Source organism: Capricornis sumatraensis, chromosome 2 (genome assembly GCF_032405125.1).
Source record: "Capricornis sumatraensis isolate serow.1 chromosome 2, serow.2, whole genome shotgun sequence".
NCBI lineage: Eukaryota > Metazoa > Chordata > Mammalia > Artiodactyla > Bovidae > Capricornis > Capricornis sumatraensis.
Genome location: NC_091070.1, coordinates 202,253,338 through 202,279,520, shown reverse-complemented (window position 1 = coordinate 202,279,520; position 26,183 = coordinate 202,253,338). Strand labels below are relative to the sequence as shown.

At 40.5% G+C, this 26,183-nt stretch overlaps 1 protein-coding gene and 1 pseudogene across 2 annotated transcripts in view; both read left to right on the top strand.

The window, feature by feature from the left end:
• Positions 1-26,183, top strand: part of RNF220 (ring finger protein 220) — a 261,358-nt gene that overhangs the window by 27,366 nt on the left and 207,809 nt on the right. The window lies entirely within an intron of this gene.
• On the top strand, positions 8,321-8,723 carry LOC138074258 (DNA-binding protein inhibitor ID-2 pseudogene; annotated as a pseudogene).

The window sequence follows — 26,183 nt, the reverse complement described above, 5'->3', positions numbered from 1 at the left end:
TTATGTTTTATATTTTTTCCCAGTTTATCATTTGTCTTGATATATTGGTGGGGCTTTATTGTTGTTTATTTTGCATATATAATGAGGCATTTTATTATTCCTTTCCTATTTCATTTCTAACTTTTAGCTTATCATTTCTGGGCTTCCCTGGTGACTCAGGCAGTAAAGACTGTGTTCCTGCATTCCAGGAAACCTGAGTTTGATCCCTGATTTGGGAAGATCCCCTGGGGAAGGGAATGGCTACCCACCCCAGTATTCCTGCCTGGAGAATTCCATGGATAGAGGAGCCTGGTGGGCTACAGTCCACGGGCTCACAATGAGTTGGCCAAGACCGAGAGACTAACTCTTTCACTTTCACTTTGAAAGGTATAAGGCACACCTAATTAATCCTTAAAGCTTCCAATCTGTAGAAATTGCCTCAAAGATAATATTTCCCAACTTGGAAAGTGTCTAAATCCCAAGGTCCCATGGGTGTCCACTCAAAGGGAAGGTAAGAAGTATCTATACTTGAGAGAAGACATTTGTAGGGCCCTAAGAACACCAATGAAGTTTATATCCTGATGGAAAATACAAAACAGTAATTTTTAAAAATGTGTTAAGTGATGTTATAGGAGAAGTATAGAGGATGCTATGGAAGTAACAGAGAAGAAACTGAGCTGGGTCCAGGGTCTTAGGATATGCATCCTGGAAGAATAGATGTGAAGCTTGAAATTTTAAGACTGAGTAGAAGTTAGGCAGGTGAAGAGTGGGGAAATGACAAATGCGAAGACTTACAGTTTAGAACTCTTAAGTTATGATAGCCACTAGCCATATGGAGCTATTTAAATTAATTAAAATGGAAGAAGATTGAAATTTTTTCTCACTGATCCCATTAGCTACATTCAAGTGCTGACTACCCCCACAAGGCTATGGATATTTTAGTGGGCTGCTTTAATATGGAGATTTTCCTTTTCTTTTCTTTTCTTTTTTTTTTTTTTTTTTTTGCCACATGTGCACCTGTGGGATCTTCATTCTCCAACCAGGGAATGAACCCAGGCCTTCATTAGTGAAAGCAGAGTCCTAACCACTGGACTGCCAAGGAATTCCCTAATATGGAACTTTGTCATCCTGCAGAAAGTTCTTTTTATTATTATTATAGAAAGTTCTATTGGACCATTTCTGTGAAGAAAGAGCTCTGTGTGTTCAGGGAACTGAAAAGAGTTCATTCCAGCAGGTACATACTATGCAAGGGAGAAGGGCGAAAGATGAAGAGGACATAGCAAAGAATGGAGGAACTTTGACAAAGCTGACCCTGGGATTGGGGCTGATGCTCCCAGCCTGTTATGGAAGAAGTGAGAGGGAAACCAGGATTTCCCTGTCTCAGTTCAGTTCATTCGCTCAGTCGTGTCTGACTCTTTGCAATCCCATGGACTGCAGCACGCCAGGCCTCCCTGTCCATCACCAACTCCTGGAGTTCACTCAAACTCATGTCCATCGAGTTGGTGATGCCATCCAACCATCTTATCCTCTGTTGTCCCCTTCTCCACCCCTCAATCTTTCCCAGCATCGGGGTCTTTTTAAATGAGTCAGTTCTTCCCATCAGGTGGCCAAATTATTGGAGTTTCAGCCTCAACATCAGTCCTTCCAAAGAATATTCAGGACTGATTTCCCTTAGGATGGACTGGTTGGATCTCCTTGCAGTCCAAGGGACTCTCAAGAGTCTTCTCCAACACCACAGTTCAAATGCATCAGTTATCTGGTGCTCAGCTTTCTTTATAGTCCAACTCTCACATCCATACATGACTACAGGGAAAACCATAGCTTTGACTAAACGGACCTTTGTTGGGAAAGTAATGTCTCTGCTTTAGCAGTATGAACTGCTTCTGTTAGGTCCATACAATTTCTGTTCTTTATTGAGCCCATCTTTGCATGAAATGTTTCCTTAGTATCTCTAATTTTCTTGAAGAGCTCTCTAGTCATTCCCATTCTATTATTTTCCTCTATTTCTTTGCATAGATTACTGAGGAAGGCTTTCTTATCTCTCCTTGCTATTCTTTGGAACTCTGCATTCAGATGCTTATATCTTTTCTTTTCTCCTTTGCTTTTCACTTCTCTTCTTTCCACAGCTATTTGTAAGGCCTCCTCAAACAGCCATTTTGCTTTTTTGCATTTCTTTTTCTTGGGGATGGTCTTGATCCCTGCCTCCTGTACAGTGTCACAAACCTCCGTCCATAGTTCATCAGGGACTCTGTCTATCAGATCTAGGCCCTTAACAACCCTTCAGGTAGATATATCTCCATTTTATGGACTCAGAGTATTTAAGACATTGACCAATACACAGCTAGTTAGTGGCAGAGCTGGGATTCAAAGCCAGACTTGTGCTGATGCCAAAAACTCATGCTCTTTTCCTGTATCTCTGCAACAGATTGCAGAACTCTCTGCCAAATTCTCTCTTCAATCACGGTAAAGGGATTCTGACTTAGAATAGACTCCTTTTCAACATGGTCCTTCTTCTGTTGAGGGAATGTTAATCATGGGTGAGCTTGGGACCCCACCTTAAAGTAAGTGTAAGAGAGAGCTTAGAGGCAGAGTGTTTTCTGGAGTCTTGGCCTCCTGTTCTCAGAGTCTGAAAGGAAACCTCCTTTAGGTTCCTGAGAAGTGTTGACATTAGCCACATTCAAGGGGGAGCTCTCCCCAGGGCCTGCCCCTCAGACCCACGACAGTATTGCCAAGGAGAGCAGCCCAATTGAAGCATCACATCTGAAGCCCGGCAGAGGCATTTCTATATAGCATAATATGTGACTTGATTCATCCCCTGCCCTAGAGCCTATTGTGGTGGCCACTTCCAAGGTTCTATCTTTAGAAAGAAAGAGTGCTTGTCCCCCTTTTTTAAATGCAAAGTCCTTTCCCTAGTACAATTCCATTTCATCCAGCAGTTGAAAGATGTGTTAGGCTATGGCTGCCCCAGCCCTAAGCAGCCATGGAGACCAAGGCTTTTAGTCTGCTATCACAACTCCAGGGATTTTCTGAGCCTGTGAAAGTCATGCATGACAGGATATTAAAGAGAGTTACCATCAGTATGTGAATTCTAGATTAGTCTGTTTCCCTAAGTATACCATCTAGTATTTTCCAGGGTGAACATGGTACCTTCACATCATCTGAGCTGGTGTGATTATGAATGAGGGGAAGATTAAATGTATAATCATTCAGAACAGGAATAATGAAGGATGCAAATCTGAGGAAGAAGTACAAGAGATACGGTCAAGGTGACAGATAAAGGATTAGCCTTGGAGATGAGCAGTTATTCTGAGAAGGGTATGTCAAAATGAGAATGTTATAATTAGAAATAAAGAGGTAAAGAATATTTCCTTCAGTTAAATAGTATAATTGGAACTTTTAACTCTTAAACATGGCTTTTTAAAATGCATGGTTGATAATTTTATTTGTTGTCAATAATGAATAGCTTATTAATGTTTTCCTCACCTCTAATAGTGAATTTTAAATTGCAAAAAATTGTCCAGTAGCTTTAATTTAAAAATAAAACTAGATATTGAAATAAATTTGATACTTTTTAAAAAAAAATAATTTTAATTGATAGGGAGAAAGATTCTAGTGGCCTCTACATTTAAAGTAGGAATTAGAGATCTGTGGAGGAAAGGACAGAGTAGCAGCTGGAAACTTAATACATGGAGAAGGTTTATGGTCTCCACTGAATATAATGCATAGACCACTCTAGACACGATTATAAGGGGGAGCAAGCAGCATTTCTTCATTCCACAAATTTATGGAGTCCTGTACTGTACCTATTATCGGAGAAGGCGATGGCACCCCACTCCAGTACTCTTGCCTGGAAAATCCCATGGACGGAGGAGCCTGGTGGGCTGCAGTCCATGGGGTCGCTGGGAGTCGGACACGACTGAGTGACTTTACTTGACTTTTCACTTTCATGTATTGGAGAAGGAAATGGCAACCCATTCCAGTATTCTTGCCTGGAGAATCCCAGGGATGGGGGAGCCTGGTGGGCTGCCATCTATGGGGTCGCACAGAGTCGGACATGACTGAAGCAACTTAGCAGCAGCAGCAGTACCTATTATAGGGACGTCCCTAATGGCGCAGCAGTAAAGAATCCACCTGCTGCAGAGATGGAGGAGGCGCGTGTTTGACCCCTGGGTCAGGTTGATCCTCTGGAGGAGGAAATGGCCACCCATTCCAGTATTCTTGCCTGGGAAATCCCATGGACAGAAGAGCCTGGCGGGCTACAGTTCATAGGGTCGCAAAGAATCAGACACAACTGAGCGACTGAACATACACACAAACACACTATACTACTATACATTGTGAACTGGTAGGTCATAATAATCCAATTAAACAAGACTCAGCTTCTTTTCTTCAAGAAACTCACAGTTGTGAACATAGATATATAAGTAGTCAAATATGTTACATTGTAGCAAGTATTTTAAGACAGATAAGTACATGGTATAGTTCACAGGAATTAGGTCAAGGAATCCTTTTTTTTCAGTGTTATAACTTGATTTCACAGTCAGTCATAAATTCTCACCAATATTGACTGCAGATTTTTGAAAGCAGTGACAGGTGCATAGGTATCCAGCGTACACAGTTTATTTGGTAAACTTCATTCTTAGTATGTTTTCTAGACAACCACACCTGAATGGCTTCAGTATGCTGCTGCTGCTGCTGCTAAGTCGCTTCAGTAGTGTCCGACTCTGTGCGACCCCATAGATGGCAGCCTACCAGGCTCCCCCGTCCCCAGGACTCTCCAGGCAAGAACATTGGAGTGGGTTGCCATTTCTTCTCCAATGCATGAAAGGGAAAAGTGAAAGTGAAGTCGCTCAGCCGTGTCTGGCTTCAGTATAGAGCATTCCTTATTCCTTTGGCCCAGACAAATTTATTGAGCCTGGTATCAGTGCACTCATCTGGAGTTTTTTTTTTTTTTTCATGGCAAATTTCCAGATCTGAGTGCCTAAGGGGTATACTTCTTGAAATCTACACTGTAGTGGTGGTGGCTGTTCCGTTGCTAAGTCATGTCCGACTCTTTGTGACCCCATGGAGTGTAGCACACCAGACCTCCCTGTCCCTTACTATCTCCTGAAGTTTGCCCCAGTTAATGTCCATTGAGTCAGTGATAAGCCCTAAATTTTATAATAAGGAGCTCATGATCTGATCCACAGTTGGCTCCAGGTCTTGCTTTTGCTGACTGTATAGCGCTTCTCTATCTTTGGCTGCAAAGAATGTAATCAGTCTGATTTTGGTATTGACCATCTGGTGATGTCCATGTGTAGAGTCTTCTCTTGTGTTGTTGGAAAAAATGTGTTTGCTATGACCAGTGCATTCTCTTGGTAAAACTCTGGTAGCCTTTCCCCTGCTTCATTTTGTTCTCTGAGGCCAAACTTGCCTATTACCCCAGGTATCTCTTGATTTCCTGCTTTTGCATTCCAGTCCCCTGGATGAATAGGACATCTTTTTATGGTGTTAGTTCTAGGAAGTCTTATCGGTCTTCATAGAACTGGTCAACTTCAGCTTCTTTGGCATCAGTGGTTGGGGCATAGACTTGGATTACTGTGATGTTGAATGGTTTGCCTTGGAAACGAATCGAAATCATTCTGTCATTTTTGATGTGCCTGTAACTGTTAATGGTGTAGTCTGTGGTCACTACCTCACTGATGCCAGAACAGTCCTCATTCACTCCAGCCTTCTTTGCAGGACCTAGGTTGGAAAGCAGGGAATCCTTTATGTTTCGATTCGCAGGTATCTTCTATGTGAAGCCTTTTCTGATTTTTAATTCTCAACAAAAATAGCTTTTCACTTATAAATGCATCTAGCAGTATACTATTGTTAATGTGCCTCTTGGTTTTTTCCTAAGTGCCTTACTTTTTCTTTTATGTTGTGAAATATAGCTTCCCTAGAGAAAGGTTCACAAAACATATGGGTACAGGTAAACAAATAATTAAACACTCAGTGAAACCGCAGCCAGCCCAAGAAACAGAACATTTCCAGCATCCTAGAAGTCCTTGTATCCTTTGCCTTGATCACAAACCACCCCTCCCTTACCTGGATATTCACTCCCTTCATTTTTCTTTAACTCTGTTTATTTATTTGGCTGTACCAGGTCTCGTTGTGGCACTCGGGATCTTCCATCTTTGTTGTGGCAGGCGCGATGTTTAGTTGCAACATGTGAACTCTTAGTTGCGGCATGAGGAATCCAGTTCCCTGACCAGAGGTTGAACCCAAGCCCCCTTCATTGAGAGCTCAGAGTCTTAGTCACTGAACCACCAGGGAAGTTCCTCCCTTGACTTTTATAATGATTCCTTTCAGTTTTTCTTTATAATTATATTACATATATCTCTATCCCTAAACAATTAGTGCTTTTGGATATTTATATGGGTAAAATTTTTGCCAAAGTGAAAACAACACCCAGTTGTGGATGTGACTGGTGATAGTAGTAAAGTCCGATGCTGAAAAGAACAATATTGTGTAGGAACCTAGTATGTTAGGTCCATGAATCAAGGTGAATTGGAAGTGGTCAAACAGGAGATGGAAAGAGTGAACGTGAGATTTTAGGAATCAGTGAACTAAAATAGACTGGAATGGGTGAATTTAACTCAGATGACTGTTATATCTACTAATGTGGACAAGAATTCCTTAGAAGAAATGGAGTAGCCCTCATAGTCAACAAAAGAGTCCAAAATGCAGTACTTGGGTGCAATCTCAAAAATGACAGAATTATCTCCATTCATTTCCAAGGCAAACCATTCAGTATCTCAGTAATCCCAGTCTATGCCCCGACCAGTAATGCTGAAGAAGCTGCAGTTGAACGATTCTATGAAGACCTACAAGACCTTCTAGAACTAACACCCCAAAAAGATGTGCTTTTCATTATAGGGGACTGGAATGCAAAAGTAGGAAGTCAAGAGACACCTGGAGTAACAGGCAAATTTGGCTTTGGAATACAAAATGAAGCAGGGCAAAGGCTAACAGTTTTGCCAAGAGAATGCACTGGTCATAGCAAACACCCTCTTCCAACAACACAAGAGAAGACTCTACACATGGATATCACCAAATGGTCAACACTGAAATCAGGTTGATTATATTCTCTGCAGCCAGCGATGGAGAAGCTCTATACAGTCAGCAAAAACAAGACTGGAAACTGACTGTGGCTCAGATCATGAATACCTTATTGTGAAATTCAGACTTAAATTGAAGAAAGTAGAGACAACCACTGGACCATTCGGGTATGACCTAAATCAAATCCCTTACAATTATACAGTGGAAGTGACAAATAGACTCAAGGGATTAGATCTGATAGAGTGCCTGAAGAACTATGGAGAGAGGTTTGTGACATTGTATAGGAGGCAGGGATCAAGACCATTCCCAAGAAAAAGAAGTGCAAAAAGACAAAATGGTCGTCTGAGGAGGCCTTATAAATAGCTGTGGAAAGAAAACAAGCGAAAAGCAAAGGAGAAAAGGAAAGATATAAGCATCTAAATGCAGAGTTCCAAACAATAGCAAGGAGAGATAAGGAAGCCTTCCTCAGTAATCTGTGCAAAGAAACAGAGGAAAATAATAGAATGGGAATGAGTAGAGATCTCTTCAAGAAAATGAGAGATACCAAGGGAACATTTCATGCAAAGATGGGCTCAATACAGGGCAGAAATGGTCTGGACCTAACAGAAGCAGAAGATATTAAGAAGAGGTGGCAAGAATACACAGAAGAACTGTACAAAACACACCTTCACGACCCAGATAATCACGATGGTGTGATCACTCACCTAGAGCCAGACATCCTGGAATGAAAAGTCAAGTGGGCCTTAGAAAGCATGACTACAAACAAAGCTAGGGAGGTGATGGAATTTCAGTTGAGCTCTTTCAAATCCTGAAAGATGATGCTGTGAAAGTGCTGCACTCAATATGCCAGCAAATTTGGAAAACTCAGCAGCGGCCACAGGACTGGAAAAGGTCAGTTTTCATTCCAATCCCAAGGAAAGGCAATCCCAAAGAATGTTCAAACTACCACACAATTGCATTCATCTCACATGCTAGCAAATTGATGCTCAAAATTCTCCAAGCCAGGCTCCAGCAGTATATGAACCGAGAACTTCCAGACGTTTAGACTGGTTTTAGAAAAGGCAGAGGAACCAGAGATCAAATTGCCAACATCCATTGGATCATCAAAAAAGCAAGAGAGATTCTGAGCCTAGTATGGTGCCGAGCACAGCGAGCTTCGCAGGCAGTGGTGGCAGCGGTGGTGGCGGCGGCGGCCTGAGCTTCGGGGCAGCCTGCTTCCCTCCTCCCAATCGCTTTGCTTCCTTTCCCCGCGGTCTGCATGAAAGCCTTCAGTCCAGTGAGATCCGTTAGGAAAAACAGCCTTTCGGACCACGGCCTGGGCATCTCCCGGAGCAAAACCCCGGTGGACGACCCGATGAGCCTGCTGTACAACGTGAACGACTGCTACTCCAAGCTCAAGGAGCTGGCTGGCGCCCAGCATCCCGCAAAACAAGAAGGTGAGCAAGATGGAAATCCTGCAGCACGTCATCGACTGCATCTTGGACTTGCAGATCGCGCTGGACTCGCACCCCACCATCGTTAGCGTGCACCACCGGCGACCCGGGCCTGGCGTCCAGGATGCTGCTCACCACCCTCAACACCGACGTCAGCATCCTGTCCTTGCAGGCTTCTGAATCCCTTCTGAGTTAATGTCAAATGACAGCAAAGCGCTCTGTGGCTGAATAAATGGTGTTCATGACTTTTTTTTTCCCATTTGCACATCAACGACAAATCCACAAGCTCTTTTAAGGCGCTGAACTTATTTTTCAGCCATATCACAAGGAGGGCAAGTCAAATGGACCTTTAAAAAAAAAATGGAAGGAAAACTTAAGAATGATCAACTTCCCCAGGGTGTTTTCTGACCTGGACTGTGATATTAGTTATTTATGAAAAAGACTTTTAAATGCCCTTTCTGCAGTTGGAAGGTTTTCTTTATATACTATTCCCACCATGGGGAGTGAAAACATTAAAATTACAAGGAATTGCCCAATTTAAGCAGACTTTGACTTTTTTCAAAGGTGGAGCGTGAATACCAGAAGGATCCAGTATTCAGTTACTTAAATGAAGTCTTTTGGTCAGAAATTACCTTTTTGACACAAGCCTACTGAATGCTGTGTATATATTTATATATAAATATATATATACTGAGTGAAACCTTGTGAACTCTTTAATTAGAGTTTTCTTGTATAGTGGCAGAAATGTACATTTCTGCATACAAAGTGTAATGATGTACTTATTCATGCTAAACTTTTTATAAAAGTTTAGTTGTAAACTTAACCCTTTTATACAAAATAAATCAAGTGAGTTTAAAAAAAAAAACAAGAAAGTTCCAGAAAAACATCTACTTCTGCTTTATTGACTACGCCAAAGCCTTTGACTGTATGCAGTTCAGTCGCTCAGACATGTCTGGCTCTTTGCTACCCCATGGATTGCACACTCCAGGCCTCCCTGTCCATCACCCACTCTCGGAGTTTACTCAGACTCACATCTATCGAGTCTGTGATGTCATCCAACCATCTCATCCTCCATCATCCCCATCTCCTCCCACCTTCATTCTTTCCCAGCATCAGGATGTTTTCCATTGAGTCAGTTCTTCACATCAGGTGGCCAGTGCTGAGTTTCAGCTTCAGCATCAGTCTTTCCAATGAATATTCAGGACTGATTTCCTTTAGAATTGGCTGGTTGGATTTCCTTGCAGTCCAAGGGACTGTCAAGAGCCATCAACACCACAGTTCAAAAGGATCAATTCTTCGGTGTTCAGCTTTCTTTATAGTCCAGCTCTCACATCCGTACATGACTAGTGGAAAAACCATAGCTTTGACTAGATGGACCTCTGTTGGCAAAGTAAAATTCATAAAGAGATGGAAATACCAGACCACCTGACCTGCCTCCTAAGAAATCTGTATGCAGATCAAGAAGCAACAGTTAGAACTGGACAAGGAACAACAGACTGGTTCTAAATCGGGAAAGGAGTATGTCAAGGCTGTCACTTGGCTTATTTAACTTATTTGCAGAGTACAGCGTGTGAAATACTGAGCTGGATGAAGCACAAGCTGGAATCAAGATTGCCAGGAGAAATATCAATAACCTCAGATATACAGATGACACCACCCTTATGGCAGAAAGTGAAGAAGAACTAAAAAGCCTCTTGATGAAAGTGAAAGAGGAGAGTGAAAATGTTGGCTTAAAACTCAACATTCAGAAAACTAAGACCATGGCATCCAGTCCCATCACTTCATGGCAAATAGATGGGGAAACAATGGAAACAGTGAGAGACTTTATTTTGGGGGGCTCCAAAATCACTACAGCTGATGACTGCAGCCGTAAAATTAAAAGACTCTTGCTCCTTGGAAGAAAAGTTATCCCAAACCTAGGCAGCATTTTAAAAAGCAGAGACATTACTTTGCCAACAAAGGTCCATCTAGTCAAAGCTATGGTTTTTCCAGTAGTCATATATGTGTGTGAGAATTGGACTATAAAGAAAGCTAAGTGCCAAATAATTGATGCTTTTGAAGTGTGGTGTTGGAGAAGACTCTTGAGAGTCCCTTGGACTGCAAGGAGATCCAACCAGTCCATCCTGAGGGTAATCAGTCCTGAATATACATTGGAAGGATTGATGTTGAAGCTGAAGCTCCAGTACTTTGGCTACCTGATGCAAATAACTCACTCTTTGGAAAAGACCCTGATGCTGGGAAAGATTGAAGGCAGGAGGAGAAGGGGACGACAGAGGATGAGATGGTTGGATGGCATCACTGACCCAATGGACATGAGTTTGAGCAAGCTCTGGGAGTTGGTGATGAACAGGGAAGCCTGGCGTGCTGCAGTCAATGGGGTCGCTCAGACACAACTGAGCGACTGAACTGAGCTGATGGGTAAAATTGTGGTTTTGTACTATTGGGTCTCGATTCCTCTGTTCATTATTAAGAATATAGGATTTGTCCATATTATTGCATGTAGCTAGAATTCATTCATTTTTATTTCTATGTTATAGTCCATTGTATGAATATACCCTGATTCATGTATCCATTCTAACGATGGTATACATTTAGGTATTTCCCGTTTTTCTTCTTATGAAAAGTACTACTGTAAATATTTTAATATTTGTACTGTTAAGTGCCCTGGTGTACAGGGTATAAGTTTCATTAGGGTAGAAATCTGGCCATAAAATTGCTGGGTTCTGAGATAAGAGCTTCTTCAATTTTATTAGTTAACATTGAACTGTTTTCCAAAGAGGTTCTGCCAGTTTATTCTACTGCCAACATGTGCATAAGAATTTTTGTTTTTCCACATTCTCACCAGTGCTTGGTAGTGTGAGACCTTTTCATTTACACCAGCCTTGTTGATATATAATGATGACTCGGTGTGCTTCTTATTTACATTTCCCTGGTTACTAGGTAGAGTACCTTTTCATATCTTTATTGGCCATTGCCATTTTTTGTGTGTGTGACGTACTTATGCAAAGTTTTGCTCATTTTTCTGTTGAGTTTTCTTTAACCTGATCTCTTCTCGTAGACTTAGTATTTCTCTTTCAATTTCCATATAAGAATCTCCTACAAATATATATATTTATATATATGTGTGTGTGTGAGGGCGGTGGGGGGATCTCAGCCTGTGGGATCTCAGTTCCATGACTAGGGATTGAACCCAGGCCATGGCAGCAAAAGCCCAAAATCCTAACCACTGGACCACCACGGAACTCCCAACCTACAGATATATTTTGTATATTCTAACTGCTCTCCTTATCTCTAACTCCATCCTCTTCATTGCTGTCAGAGTTCCGTTTCAAGACAAGCCCTGTTCTTGTAACTCCCATGCCTGGAACCCTTCGGTGACCCCCATGGCCTCACAGGCCACACCACATGGAAAACCCTCCATCATCTGCCCGCTGCCCGACAGGTCTCAGCTCTTATAAGTTCCTCTTAACCCTTCCTCCCTCCCTTTTTCCTGTAACCTCCATCTCTACCAAATTGCTCACAGTTCCTTGAATGCATAAAATTGTTGTACATCCGTCTTTACCAGTTATCCTTTTTCTTCCTTTTGCCCTTAATTTGGAAAACACTCTTTTTGGGGGAGGATGGGGAGCGAAGTAGATAAGAATAGCTTTATTACTTTGCCAAGCAAAGAGGGACACAGTAATATCAACTCGTATATATGGAATTTAGAAAGATGGTACCAGTGATCCTACATTCAGGGCAGCAAAGGAGACACAGCAAAGGAGATACAGGCTTTTGGACTCAGTGGGAGAAGGCAAGGATGGGATGATTTGAGAGAATGTACTGAAACGGAAATTCAGTTCAGTTCAGTTCAGTTCAGTCGCTCAGTTGTGTCCGACTCTTTGCGACCCCCTGAATCGCAGCACGCCAGGCCTCCCTGTCCATCACCAACTCCCGGAGTTCACTCAGACTCACGTCCATCGAGTCGGTGATGCCATCCAGCCAACTCCTCCTCTGTCATCCCCTTCTCCTCCTGCCCCCAATCCCTCCCAGCATCAGAGTCTTTTCCAATGAGTCAGCTCATTGTATGTAAGATAGATGACCTGTGCAAGTTCCATGCGAAGCAGGGCACCCAGAGTCAGTGTTCTGGGACAGCCCAGGGGGATGGAGTGAGGAGGGAGGTGGGAGGGGGTTCGGGATTGGGGGAAACCCATGTATACCTGTGGCCGATTCATGTTGATGTATGGCAAAACCCATCACAATATTGTAAGGTAATTATTCTCCAGTTAAAATAAATTAACTAATTAAAAAATAATTTTAAAAAAAGAGGGACACAGACTCCTGTCTTGAAAAACTATGTGTTTTTAAAACTCAGTTCAAAGGTTACTTCCTTTATGAAATCCCTCCAGCTCACCTTCTCATCTCTCATTAACTTCTCAATCTCTTGTCCTTCTCAACACACTATTATTTTTTCTAGCAGGGCTAGAATATACAGTTTAGTACACAGATTAACCATACTCTGTCGTTATGTTTAGCCTGTATACCTGTCTCCCCCATCAGATTGCATAAGCCATAAGCCCTTTGAAGGCATGGGAAACCCCCGAATGTAGAGAAATTTCTCATTTCTCTTTTCATTCTCAGGGCCTAGCACAGTGTCTGGCACAGATCAGGTGGTGGTAAATAGTACAAATTGTTGTTAATGTTATAACAATTATTATAGGTACATGTCCATCTGTTTTCCTTATTGTGGACTCCTTGAGGGGCCTGGCACTTGGGTGGCATGCAGTGACGCTTCTCTAATGAATGAACAATTTATAAAACATCTGAAAACAGCCATTGCTTTAAAGCAATATTTGAAGTTGCAATAGAGACGTCATGAGTATTAAATTGGCAGAGAAATGAACCTGATGTACATCCATCTCATGAAGATGAAAATTTTAGCTCAAACTAATTCAAAGCAAAATTTCATAAGAAGAAATATAAAATGTTATGCTTCAGTTAAAAATTTAAGCTGTAAAAGTAGAAAAGGCCTAGGTTGTTTTTTCATATGGAAAAGGAGTTCGAATCTATTATGTGATACTGTCCTTCATCTAAAAAAATTAAGTTGCTGACTCCTGCAGCTCAATTCCAGAAAAATAAATGACCCAATCAAAAAATGGGCCAAAGAACTAACTAGACGTTTCTCCAAAGAAGACGTACAGATGGCTAATAAACACATGAAAAGATGCTCAGCATCACTCATTTTCAGAGAAATGCAAATCAAAACCACAATGAGGTACCATCTCATGCTGGTCAGAATGGCTGCTACAAACAATAAATGCTGGACAGGATGTGGAGGAAAGGGAACCCTCTTACACTGAACTAGTACAGCCACTATGGAGAACAGTGTGGAGATTCCTTAAAAAACTGGAAATAGAACTGCCATAAGACCCAGCAATCCCACTGCTGGGCATACACACTGAGGAAACCAGTATTGTAAGAGACACGTGTACCCCAATGTTCATTGCAGCACTGTTTATAATAGCCAGGACATGGAAGCAACCTAGATGTCCATCAGCAGACGAATGGATAAGAAAGCTGTGGTACATATACACAATGGAATATTACTCAGCTATAAAAAAGAATGCCTTTGAATCAGTTCTAATGAGGTGGATGAAACTGGAGCCTATTATACAGAGTGAAATAAGCCAGAAAGAGAAACACCAATACAGTATACTAACACATATATATGGAATTTAGAAAGATGGTAACGATAACCCTATATGCAGAGACAGCAAAAGAGACACAGATGTATAGAACAGGCTTTTGGACTCTGTGGGAGAAGGCGAGGGTGGGATAATCTGAGAGAATAGCACTGAAAGATGTATATTATTCATATGTGAAACAGATCGCCAGTCCAGTTTCAATGCATGAGACAGGGCGCTCAGGGCTGGTGTGCTGGGATGACCCAGAGGTATGGGATGGGAAGGGAGGTGGGAGGGGGGTTCAGGATGGGGAACACATGTACACCCATGGCTGATTCATGCCAGTGTATGGCAAAAACCACTACAATATTGTAATTAGCCTCCAATTTAAATAAATTAAAAAAAAATAAGTTACTGAAGTAGGTTATAATTTGCATACAAGTATGGCTGGAAAGATGAAAATTTAAGGAACACAGTGTCAAGAGATTATCCTTTGATTAATACTTATGTTTTTTGTCTGAAAAGCTGTCATTGTTACAATGAAACCTTGTATGGCCCAGCTAAGACTTTCTTTGCTCAACAAGAATCCCTGTTTCTTTCTAAAACCGTTTTGAAGACGACACAGTGGATAAAGTTCATGTGCCTGGCACTCTGTCATAGACAAACCTACAATGATGTACAATTTCTGATCCATGAGCTCTGCTTCCACTCTTTCTCTCCCCACCTTCAAGAAAGCATATCATAACGCAAGTGAGCAAAAGTGACATTATTTATTATAGTAATGACCTTGATCTGTTCCGAATTATATTTTCTAAAAACTCAATCATTTCTCTGAACTTCAATAGTAAGAAATTACTATATTCCTCATGGTTGACATCTTGGTTGAGAACCAAGGTGGTATATTTGTAGGAAGAACAGAGATTTTGGAACCACACCAATAATAATTTGGATTGCACTTCAGTCACTGCCATGTGATCCTCAGCTAGTTGCTTAATATCTCTGACTTCCATCTGAAGAATGGACCACTTTATAAGTTCCTGTCAGGACTATAAATAATTATGTAAAACACTCAGCATACTGCCTATCTCCTAAATATCTTTCAAGTCTGTATATAGTAATATATATATATTTATCTTCTGGCTCCTCACCTCTCTGTGGCTGCATCCCTGTTTTAAGCCACTAGTATCTGTGTTCCAGATTACTGCAGCATTCTTCTTACTGGTCTTTCACTACCCCGGCCTTGCTTGCCCTGTTTTGTTCAGAGCAAAGGATATTCTACAAGGCTGCCTTGAACCCTTAACCCCTAACATGTGGAGATGGATATGTTGCTGCCATTTATTGGGCACCTATCACACGACAGCAGCTGGCCTAGTATCTTATGTTTTATCTCATTGAGTCCTCACAATAAGACCGTGATGTCAGTACCGTCATTCACCTTTAAAGAACTGAAAATTGCAGAGATTGAGTGACTTGCCCATGGCCACTCTGCTAGAAAGTAAGGGGCTCTGTGTGTGTCCAGGGTTCTCTGGTTTCAAAGTCTGTGCTCTGCTCCCGTTTCAGGCTGCCTCTGTATCGGGCTCAGAGCCTGGTGCTGTTAAACCTCCTCATCTCGTGACTAACGCCCCGTGTGCTGGTTCTGGGCTTACCACGTGGTATCCCAGGGGTCTGGCTTTGCACATCACTTGGCTACACACTTTGGGAGATGGCTGTCACTTGGCTGCACATCACTTGGCTACACGGAGAAGATGATGGCAGCAAATATCTGGTCATATATTAATGAACTGGTACTCTACTTTTAATCTTCAGTTTTCTACGACTTAGTGAACATACAGAAACCCCGCTAGGTTCTCTCAATTCTGGACCACTTGATCTCATGAATAGCCATCAGCAACCTCAGTCACAACATACCCAAACTGATTTTGTTAACTTTCCCTCTTTGGAGAGGCAGTATAACCTGGACCAGTAAGGCTGAGGGCCAGGGTCTGGACTTTGATAAATTTGCCAGGGGAAGTACCACCTGGCATGGGTCTTCTGGCAGCCAGCCTGCTGCTCCAAATTACCGCTTTCTGATGTCTACAATTAACCTTGATGACATTGATGAAAAGTCTTGTATTTGATTTGAGACTTGACTGCTTTTGTAGAGTTTTAGCTGGTAACAGAAATGTAGACTCTGTCTACATTTGGTTTTATGAGACAGGCTAGTCTTTGTGAATGGCTGCTCATTTCCTAATGTTTTCTCAAGCATTCAATCAACAAACATTCTTCAAGCCCTATAACAAGGGGAAATACAAAGAAATTTAGTATTTTAAGATACTTACAGTATAATGGGGACTATTAGACACAAAAATAAGAAAATAACCAGCAATTAAAAATACAAGATCCCAGTCCTTTCACATGATAAGCATTCTATGAATCAAATGGGTTTGAAGTGAGTGTTTGATGTAACATGTGCCTGGAGCTTATGTGGAAGCTCAATAAATATTTGTTGAATGATTGTTGAATGTTCACCTTCCAGATGCCACTCTCATAGAAAACTAATCCATATCTCTAGCCCTGACCTCTTGACAAAGCTGCAGACTTGTGACATCCAGCAACCCACTGGACCACTTGATCTCATGAATAGCCATCAGCAATCTCAGTCACAACATATCCAAACTGATTTTGTTAACTTTCCTCTTTGGAGAGGCAGTATAACCTTAGAATACTCTGAGCATGGAGTCTGGAACACTGGCTTCAACTGCAGCTCCCATACTTAATGGGTAAGTGACCTTGGGAAAGTCCTTAGCTCTTCTTCCCTTGCATGAGAGAAATATAAGGCTTTTCTTAGGATTCAGTGAGATAATGGATTGTTGTTCTTGTTTAGTTGCCAAGTCATGTCCAACCCTTTCGTAACCCCAAGGACTGTAGTTCTCCAGGGTCCTCTGTCCATGGGCTTTCCCGGGCAAAAATACTGGAGTGGGTTACCATTTCCTTCTCCAGGGGATCTTCCCAACCCAGGGATCGAACCTGCATTGGCAGGCAGATTCTTTACCACTGAGCCACCAGGGAAACCCGAGATAATGGATACAAAGCATTTAACACAGTGGCTGCACACAGTAATCATTAAATGTTACCTATTGTCACAATTTTCCCCACATTTCCTATTTTCTTTATTTGGTACTGAGACCAGTTTTCACTCCAGCCCTCTCCTTCACCCCATCACATCTAATTTGTTACCAAAAACTGTATGTTCTTCTTTTTTATTGTCTTGCAGATTATGATGAATTCAACATATACTTAACATCTGCTGAATGCCAAACACATTTCTAGGCACCAAAGACTCAGAGATGAATACTTACCAGTCTCTAGTTATCAGTTCTGTTCAGTAGCTCAGTTGTGTCTGAGTCTTTGCGATCCTATGGACTGCAGCACGCCAGGCTTCCCTGTCTATCACCAATTCCTGGGGCTTACTCAAACTCATGTCATCAAGTGGGTCATGCCATCCAACCATCTCATCCTCTGTCGTCCCCTTCTCTTCCTGCCTTCAATCTTTCCCAGCATCAGGATCTTTTCAAGTGAGTCAGTTCTTCACATCAGGTGGCCAAAGGATTCGAGTTCCAGGTTCAGCATCAGTCGTTTCAAAGAATATTCAGGACTGATCTCCTTTAAGATTTACTGGTTGGATCTCCTTGCAGTCCAAGGGACTCGCAAGAGTCTTGTCCAACACCACAGTTCAAAAGCATCAATTCTTCAGTGCTCAGCTTTCTTTACAATCCAACTCTCACATCCATACATGACTACTGGAAAAACCATAGCTTTGTCTAGACAGACCTTTGTTGACAAAATAATGTCTCTGCTGTTTCAAATGCTGTCTAGGTTGGTTGTAGCTTTTCTTCCAAGGAGCACGTGTCTTTTAATTTCAGGGCTGCAGTCGCCATCTGCAGTGATTTTGGAGCCCCCCAAAATAAAGTCTCTTACTGTTTCCATTGTTTCCCCATCTGTTTCCCATGAAGTGATGGGACTGGATGCCATGATCTTAGTTTTCTGAATGTTGAGTTTTAAGCCAACTTTTTCACTTTCCTCTTTCACTTTCATCATGAGGCTCTTTAGTTCTTGGTTTTCTGCCATAAGGGTGGTGTCATCTGTATATCTGAGGTTATTGATATTTCTCCCAGCAATCTCGATTCCAGCTTGTGCTTCATCCAGCCCAGCATTTCACATGATGTACTCTGCATATAAGTTAAATAAGCCAGGTGATAACATACAGCCTTGACATACTCCTTTCCCGATTTAGAACCAATCTGTTGTTCCTTGTCCAGTTCTAACTGTTGCTCCTTGACCTGCATACAGATTTCTTAGGAGGCAGGTCAGGTGGTCTGGTATTCCTATCTCTTGAAGAATTTTCCACAGTTTGTTGTGATCCATACAGTCAAAGGCTTTGGTGTAGTCAATAAAGCAAAAGTAGATGTTTTTCTGGAGCTCTCTTGGTTTTTTGATGATCCAGTGTATGTTGGCAATTTGATCTCTGGTTCCTCTGCCTTTTCTAAATCCAGCTTGAACATCTGTAAGTTCACAGTTCACGTACTGTTGAAGCTTGGCTTGGAGAATTTTGAGCATTGACTTGCTAGTGTGTGAGATGAGTGCAATTGTGCAGTAGTTTGAACATTTTTTGACATTGCCAAAATCTTTGGAATTGAAATGAAAACTGACCTTTACCAGTCCTGTGGCCACTGCTGCGTTTTCCAAATTTGCTGGCATATTGAGTGCAGCATTTTCATAGCATCATCTTTTAGGCTTTGAAATAGCTCAGCTGGAATTCCATATTTATGGAGGCAGACATATATATGGTTGCAGGCTTTAGTTGTTAGCCTATGGTTGTGCGTAATGGAAATGCATAAAGTGTATTCAAAAGAGCCTGGAAGAGATATTTCTTCCACCTTTCAAAACCAAGGCTCTCACTTAAGCCTATATCACCTCTTACTGTAGATATTGCAGGAGGTTTTTTTTCTCTTTCTTTTGATTGATTTTGAAAATTTATAGGTAAAACAGAAATATTTGCTCATTATAAAAATAATAAATTACAGAATACTAATTATAAAGTAAAAGTCTCTTTTACTTGACTTCTTTAATCTTACTCCTCACCATAAAGATAAATACTGTCTACAGATTAGTTTGTAGCCTTCTAGACCTTTGCCTACTTATACATGTGAACGTTTATTTATTTTATGGTAGATAAAAATCTGGATTTTTAAGCAAATAGGATCAGATCATAAACATACTTCTTGCTTTTTTCGCTTAATGATATATCTTTAAATTTTTTCCATGTCAAAACAAAATAGAATTACCTGATTCTTTTCACTCCTAAATGCTATTCCATATTTTGTAACTACTATGAGTTATTTAGCTCTTTGTCTGTTGGAAGCATTTCAGTTGCTTCCTGTTTTTTACTATTACAAGTACTATGGACATGTGCAATAATTTATGCAGGTAAGTTTCTAGTAGTAGAAGTGCTGGGTTAAAAGATATGAGAGTTTAAATTTTTGTTAGAGTGTGCTCAGTTATCCTCCCAAACGACTACCATCCGACAGTGAACGGGAGTACTCATTTTCCCACATTTCACCAACACTGGATATTATCAGTCCTTCAATTTTTGCAAATTTAATGAATAAAAAAATAATGTTTATAGTTTATAGATTTGTATTTCTGTGGTTACTAGTGAATTCGAGCATGCTTTAATATGTTTATTGATCATTTGTATTTCTTTTTTCAGTGAATGTTATTTGCCAAGATCTCTATTAGGTTGTTATCTTTTTCTTATTGATTTAAAGGCTTGCATCATTACATTGTGATATTAGTTCTTTCTCTGTTATAGGTTACAAATATATACATATATATTTAGTCTATTGTTTGTCCTTATTTACACTGTCTTACATACTATAAAAGGTTTTCATATGTAGTAAAATTCATCAGCCTCTTTTATTATGACTTCTGGGGTCTATGTTTTACTCCTAGAATATTTTAGACAAATAGTCTTTTTCATCTCAATACTTTCCTAGTTTTCTTATCCAACTTAGATTCTTAATACAATTAAAATTTATTTTTGCCAATTAGTGTGAATAAGGATTTTAATTTTAGTTTTTCCCTAAGAAAATGTCTAATTGTCTCAACACAATTAGCCTACTTCTTTCCAACTGATTTGAAATGTCAAGTTGTACATGAGTCTAATTCTGGATTTATCCTTATCCCTGAATTTTGGGTCCATTTTTGTACCAAAGCAACTGTTTACATTATTGTAACATTATAGAATTTTTTTTTATACCTTCAGTTCTGTTCAGTTCAGTCTCTCAGTCGTGTCCGACTCTGCGACCCCATGAATCGCAGCACGCCAGGCCTCCCTGTCCATCACCAACTCCCGAGTTCACTCAGACTGGGACCCAAAACTACATTTACTATCATTTTTCCTTGGTCTCATTGTTTTTCTTACTCATTGAATGCTTTTATACATTTTTTTTCCTCCCAGATGAATTTTAGAATACATTTTCCTGGTTCCATAGATACCTTATAAGTATTTTGATTGGAATTTCATTAAATTTATAGCTTAATTTGAGTCTAATCCAAGAACATGAGGTAGTTTTCATTTATTTTTGTCTTCTCCCAAGAAATTAAAAGACGCTTACTCCTTAGAAGGAAAGTTATGACCAACCTAGACAGCATATTCAAAAGCAGAGACATTACTTTGTCAACAAAGGCCCATCTAGTCAAGGCTATGGTTTTTCCAGTGGTCATGTATGGATGTGAGAGTTGGATTGTAAAGAAAGCTGAGCACTGAAGAATTGATGCTTTTGAACTGTGGTGTTGGAGAAGACTCTTGCGAGCCTTTTGGACTCACAACCACTCAATCTTAAAGGAGATCAGTCCTGAATATTCTTTGAAAGGACTGATGCTGAAGCTGAAACTCGAATCCTTTGGCCACCTGATGCGAAGAACTGACTCATTGGAAAAGACCCTGATGCTGGGAAAGATTGAGGGCAGGAGGAGAAGGGGACGACAGAGGATGAGATGGCTGGATGGCATTACCGACTCAATGGACATGGGTTTGGGTGAACTCCGGAAGTTGGTGATGGACAGAGAGGGCTGTCGTGCTGTGATTCATGGGGTCGCAAAGAGTCAGACACGACTGAGCAACTGAACTGACTGACTGACTGAATGTCTTACAGTAAAGTTTACAGTTTCTTCATATAAATTTGAACATATTGATCAGTTTGTATGTGTGCTCAGTCTCTCAGTCATGTCTGAGTCTTTGCAACCCCGTGGACCATAGCCCACCAGGCTCCTCTGTCCATGGAATTTTCCAGGCAAGAATAGTGGAGTGGGTTGCCATTTCCTACTCCAGGAGCTCTTCCTGGCTCAGGAATCAAACCTGCATCTCTTGCAGTTCCTGCATTGGCAGGTGAATTCTTTACCACTACACCACCTGGGAAACCCCACTGGTGAGTTCACTCACAAGTATTTTATAATTTGCTTGCTATTTTAAATATTTTTCATTAAGCATTTTCTATTTTGTTATAGTTGGCTTAGGGATGGCTACCAGGTGGCTCAGTGGTAAAGAAACTGCCTGCCAATGCAGAAGACTCAGGTTTGATCCCTGGGTCAGGAGCAGTTACTCTGTGGTCTCCCTGGAGGAGGGCATAGCAATCCACTCCAGTACTCTTGCCTGGAGAATCCCATGGGCAGAGGAGCCTGGTATCCCCAGTCCATATGGTCGCAGAGAGTCAGACACAACTGAAGCAACTTAGTATACACACATAGTTGGTCTATAGGAAAAGGAGTGCTTGCTGTGTTGATCTTCTATCGAGCTTTTACTAAAATTTAATATTAGTTTTGAATTTTTACAGTTAATTATTAGACTTTCTGAGTTGAAAATTAAATCACATGTAAGTTGTGATAGTTTTAATCTGTCTTTGTAATGCTCCTGTTTCTTTTCCTTGGCTTATCACAGCAGCTAGGACCTCTAGTGCTGTGTTTAGTAGTTGCAAGAATAGCAATGAAACAGGTATCTTTGTCTTGTTCCTCACTTTTGTGGGAATAATGAATGCCCTTCATGGCGCAGAGGTTAAAGCATCTGCCTGCAATGTGGGAGACCTGGGTTCGATCCCTGGGTTGGGAAGATCCCCTGGAGAAGGAAATTGCAACCCACTCCAGTACTCTTGCCTGGAGAATCCCATGGAGGGAAGAGCTTGGTGGGCTACAGTCCACGGGTTGCAAAGAGTCGGACACAACTGAGCGACTTCACTTCACTTCACTTCACTTCATCAAATTAAATAAATTTTCTTTAATTACTGGCTTGCTAAGAGTTTTTAAATTCTTGTTTTGTTCAATAACTTCCTCACATCTTGAAATCAGAAATGGACATTAAAATGTATCATTTTTTAAAGTGTGGTGATCATGAAATTTTTCTCCCTTAATCTATTCATGTAATGGATTGTATTAGATTGTATTAGTAGACTTCCTAATATAGAATCATCCCTTACATTTCTGGATAAATCTTATTTAGTCGTGAAAATTATTTGTTTTAAGAACAATTAAGTTTAAGATATTTGCATTGATGTTCTTAAGTAAACTGGTAGTTTTCTGCTTTGTCTATTTTTCCCATTGGAGTAATATAAGTTTAGTATAATAGTTATCAAGCTTTTTGATCTCAGGACCCATTTGTACTCTTAAAAATTACTGAGGATTCTCAAAGAACTTTTGTTTATTTTAAAACACAAGAATGTACCCGGGACTTCCCTGGCAGTCCAGTGGTTAAGACTCTGTGCTTCCCCTGTGAGGGGGGCAGGGGCACAGGTTGATCCCTGGTCAGTTGGGGAACTAAGATCCAGGATGCTGTGTAGCACAGGCCAGAAAAGAAAGAATGCACAAGCATATGTTTTATTAATTGTCAGAGCAGTGACATCATCACACAGCATTCCACTGGTCTCTAGAAAACTCCACCATACATGTGTATGAGAGAATGAGATTAAAAAAAAAAAAAACTGAAACATCTTAGTATTGGTACAGAAATAGTTTTGCCTTATGGACTCCCAGAAAGGGCTCCAGGGACCTTCAGGATCCCTAGACCACTTTGAGAACTGCTAACATAGCAGAATAAGTTATAAGTTTTCTATATTTCCTCTATACTAATATAAAATAACAGCAATTATTTTTGTCTTGAAGGTAGAACTAATCTATAAATTATTTGAAACTGATGGTTTTTGGAATGGTGTATCTTTGCCTACCATTTCAATTTCCACTATGGTTATTGGCCTACTCAGGTTTTATATCTCTTCTTGAGTCAATTTGTACATTTATATTTACCTAGAAGGTCATGCAATTTCAGGTAGATTTTTATCTTTAAAGTATAAAGTTATACTTAAATTACAATTTTTACATTTTCTTTATGTCAAAAATTAAACCCCCTCTTTTATTTTCATTATTGTTTGCCTGTGTGTTTTCTTTTTTATTCTTATTTGGGTTGCTAAAGGTTTCTCTGTTTTAAAGTCAGATTTATTGAGGTATAATTTATATACGATAAAATTTACCCTTTGTAGTCTATAGTTCTATGAGTTCTGACAAATCAGTACAACCATGTAACCACCCACACAGTCCAGTTGCATAAGAAATCTACAGTTCTCAGAAATTCCCTCATTTCCCTTTGCAATCAAACTTTCTTTGATCCCCAGTTTTTGGCATCCTATTTCCTATTTTAGTAGTTCCTTTCTTTTTATTTCTGAGTAGTATTCCATTATATGGCTGTACTACAGTTATCTATTTACCAGTTGAATAATATTTGGTTGTTTCCAGTTTGGGGTGATAATGAATAAAGCCACTATAAACATTTTCAAATAGGTTTTTGTGTGAACATAAGTTTTAATTTTTCTTGAGTAAGTACCTACGAGTGGGATTTCTAGGTCATATGGTAAGAATTTGTCTGACTGTACAAGAAACTGCTGAATCATTTTCCTATCATTCTTTGTTTACTGGATTTCTGTTTATTTTGTTTTTTCCTTTGTTTCTGGTCAAATCTCTTTTTAGAATGTGAGTTTGGTCTCCTCACACTGATTCACCTTAGCAAGGGCATGCTTCAAAAATAAAATGCTAGGGAGGACACCTCAGTGACAAGGCTTGGGAAGTGGTTGCACAAGGTGATATTATGTTTTCTGAACTGAGACACCAATGGGGGATCATAGGAGGGAGGAAGGAAAATGGGATAAATAGAAAGAGAGCAAAAGGAAAGGAAGAAAAGAAATTTAAACAGCATGATGCCTAAAACGGGAGTGATGAGTGCTACCCTGTAATACCTTTTTTTTTTTTCAATTTTTTTTTTAAATTAAAAAAAAAAGCACTTGGCAAACAAAAAAAAAAGAATTTTAATTTGAGGATAATTGCTTTATAGTGTTGTCTTAGTTTTTTTCATACAACAATGCAAATCAGTTATATGTGTGTGTGTGTGTGTGTGTGTGTGTGTGTATCCCCTCCCTCTTAAAGTGCTTCAGACTCCTGTAATACCTTAATGTAACATTATGAGTCATGGCAGCCTACAGAGAGCACTAACCTTGAGGGCAATAGGGTAGGGGAGATGGGCCAGGAACCACTAATACAGATCCTGAAGGCTTATGGTTCCAAAGTTCTATTTGAGTAGATAGGTGAGCCACTATGGGCTTTGGAAAAGGAGAATGATCCTGATCCAGTTGGGGTAGGACTGTGTATGTGCATGCTAAGCCACTGCAGTCATGTCCAGCTCTTTGCAACCTCATGGGTTATAGCCCACCAGGCTCCTCTGTCATGGGATCCTCCAAGTAAGAATAATGGAGTGAGTTGCCATGCCCTCCTCCCAAGTTTCTTATGTCTCTTGCATTGGCAGGTGGGTTCTTTACCACTTAACGCCATCTGGGAATGGGATTAGGGTTTGGGAAAAGGAAAGAGGCTGGAGATGGGGCAAGCAGTGAGGCTGCTGTCAGAGTCTTGGGGGGCTCATGGTGTTATCAAAGGAAAGAGAGATTTGTGAGGCAGAAAATATGGTAGGCACCCAATAAATACTCATTTAATTAATTAAGGAGCTTGCTATTTCAAGTTGATTGCAAAAAATAGTCGTTTGGTAGAACTGCAAAAGAATGAACTGGAGATGATGAAAACATTGAAAACAATGTGGAAAAGTGAGTAGATTGAAAGGAGAAAAGAATCTTGAAAAATTAATTTAACAGTCTGGGACAAGGGAAGGAGCTGGCAACAGAGTCAGAGAATCAGCTAGTCAGAAAGCTATGACTATAGCACAGACCTTTGGGAATAAACATGGAAACCTGAGTTCTCTAGCTCCAGCGCCTGACCACCCGTCCCTGTTTGACCCAAGCTCATCTGGACACCCTGAAGCCAGAGAGCTAAGTGATGATAAGCAAGGTTCCTGAGAGGTTCTCAGCTTTGGGGTGGGGTGAGGGGCAAATTAAAATGACCCCGAAGGACCTTTCTATCCTTGGGATCTTGTGATTCTAGTGAAAATATTGCTCAAGTGTCATATTCCCAGAAGAAAGACTTGATTTGAAGAAAGGCCCTAAGACCTTCAGTGGGAAAGAACAAGTAAAGGCTATTGGGTAACCCAAGCCAAGACAATTTCCATCAATCTCTAAAGGTGTTTAATTTGGGAGAGAATGGAGCTCTTTCCACTGCAGAATTTATGGAATTTTTTGTCCAGTGCTCCTATAATGAGGTATGGTTACTACATGTTGCAAGAGAAGGAAAAATAATAAGACAAATAGCATGATTTTTATTTGGTTTCAATGGCACATTAAGAAAGATATCAGTTCCCCCTTTACAAGAAAGGCCATTTACCTCTTGGAGCATTGAAAAGCCCATGGAGTTGAGTTCTACATAAGAAAATAGTGTAGAGTGAAAACTGACATGGTAACATTGCATTATTTAGGTAACATTTGTTAGCAACCTACTAAGAGCTGGGTGCTGCAGTTCATGGGGTCACAAAGAGTCAGACATGACTTAACGACTAAATAACAGAGAA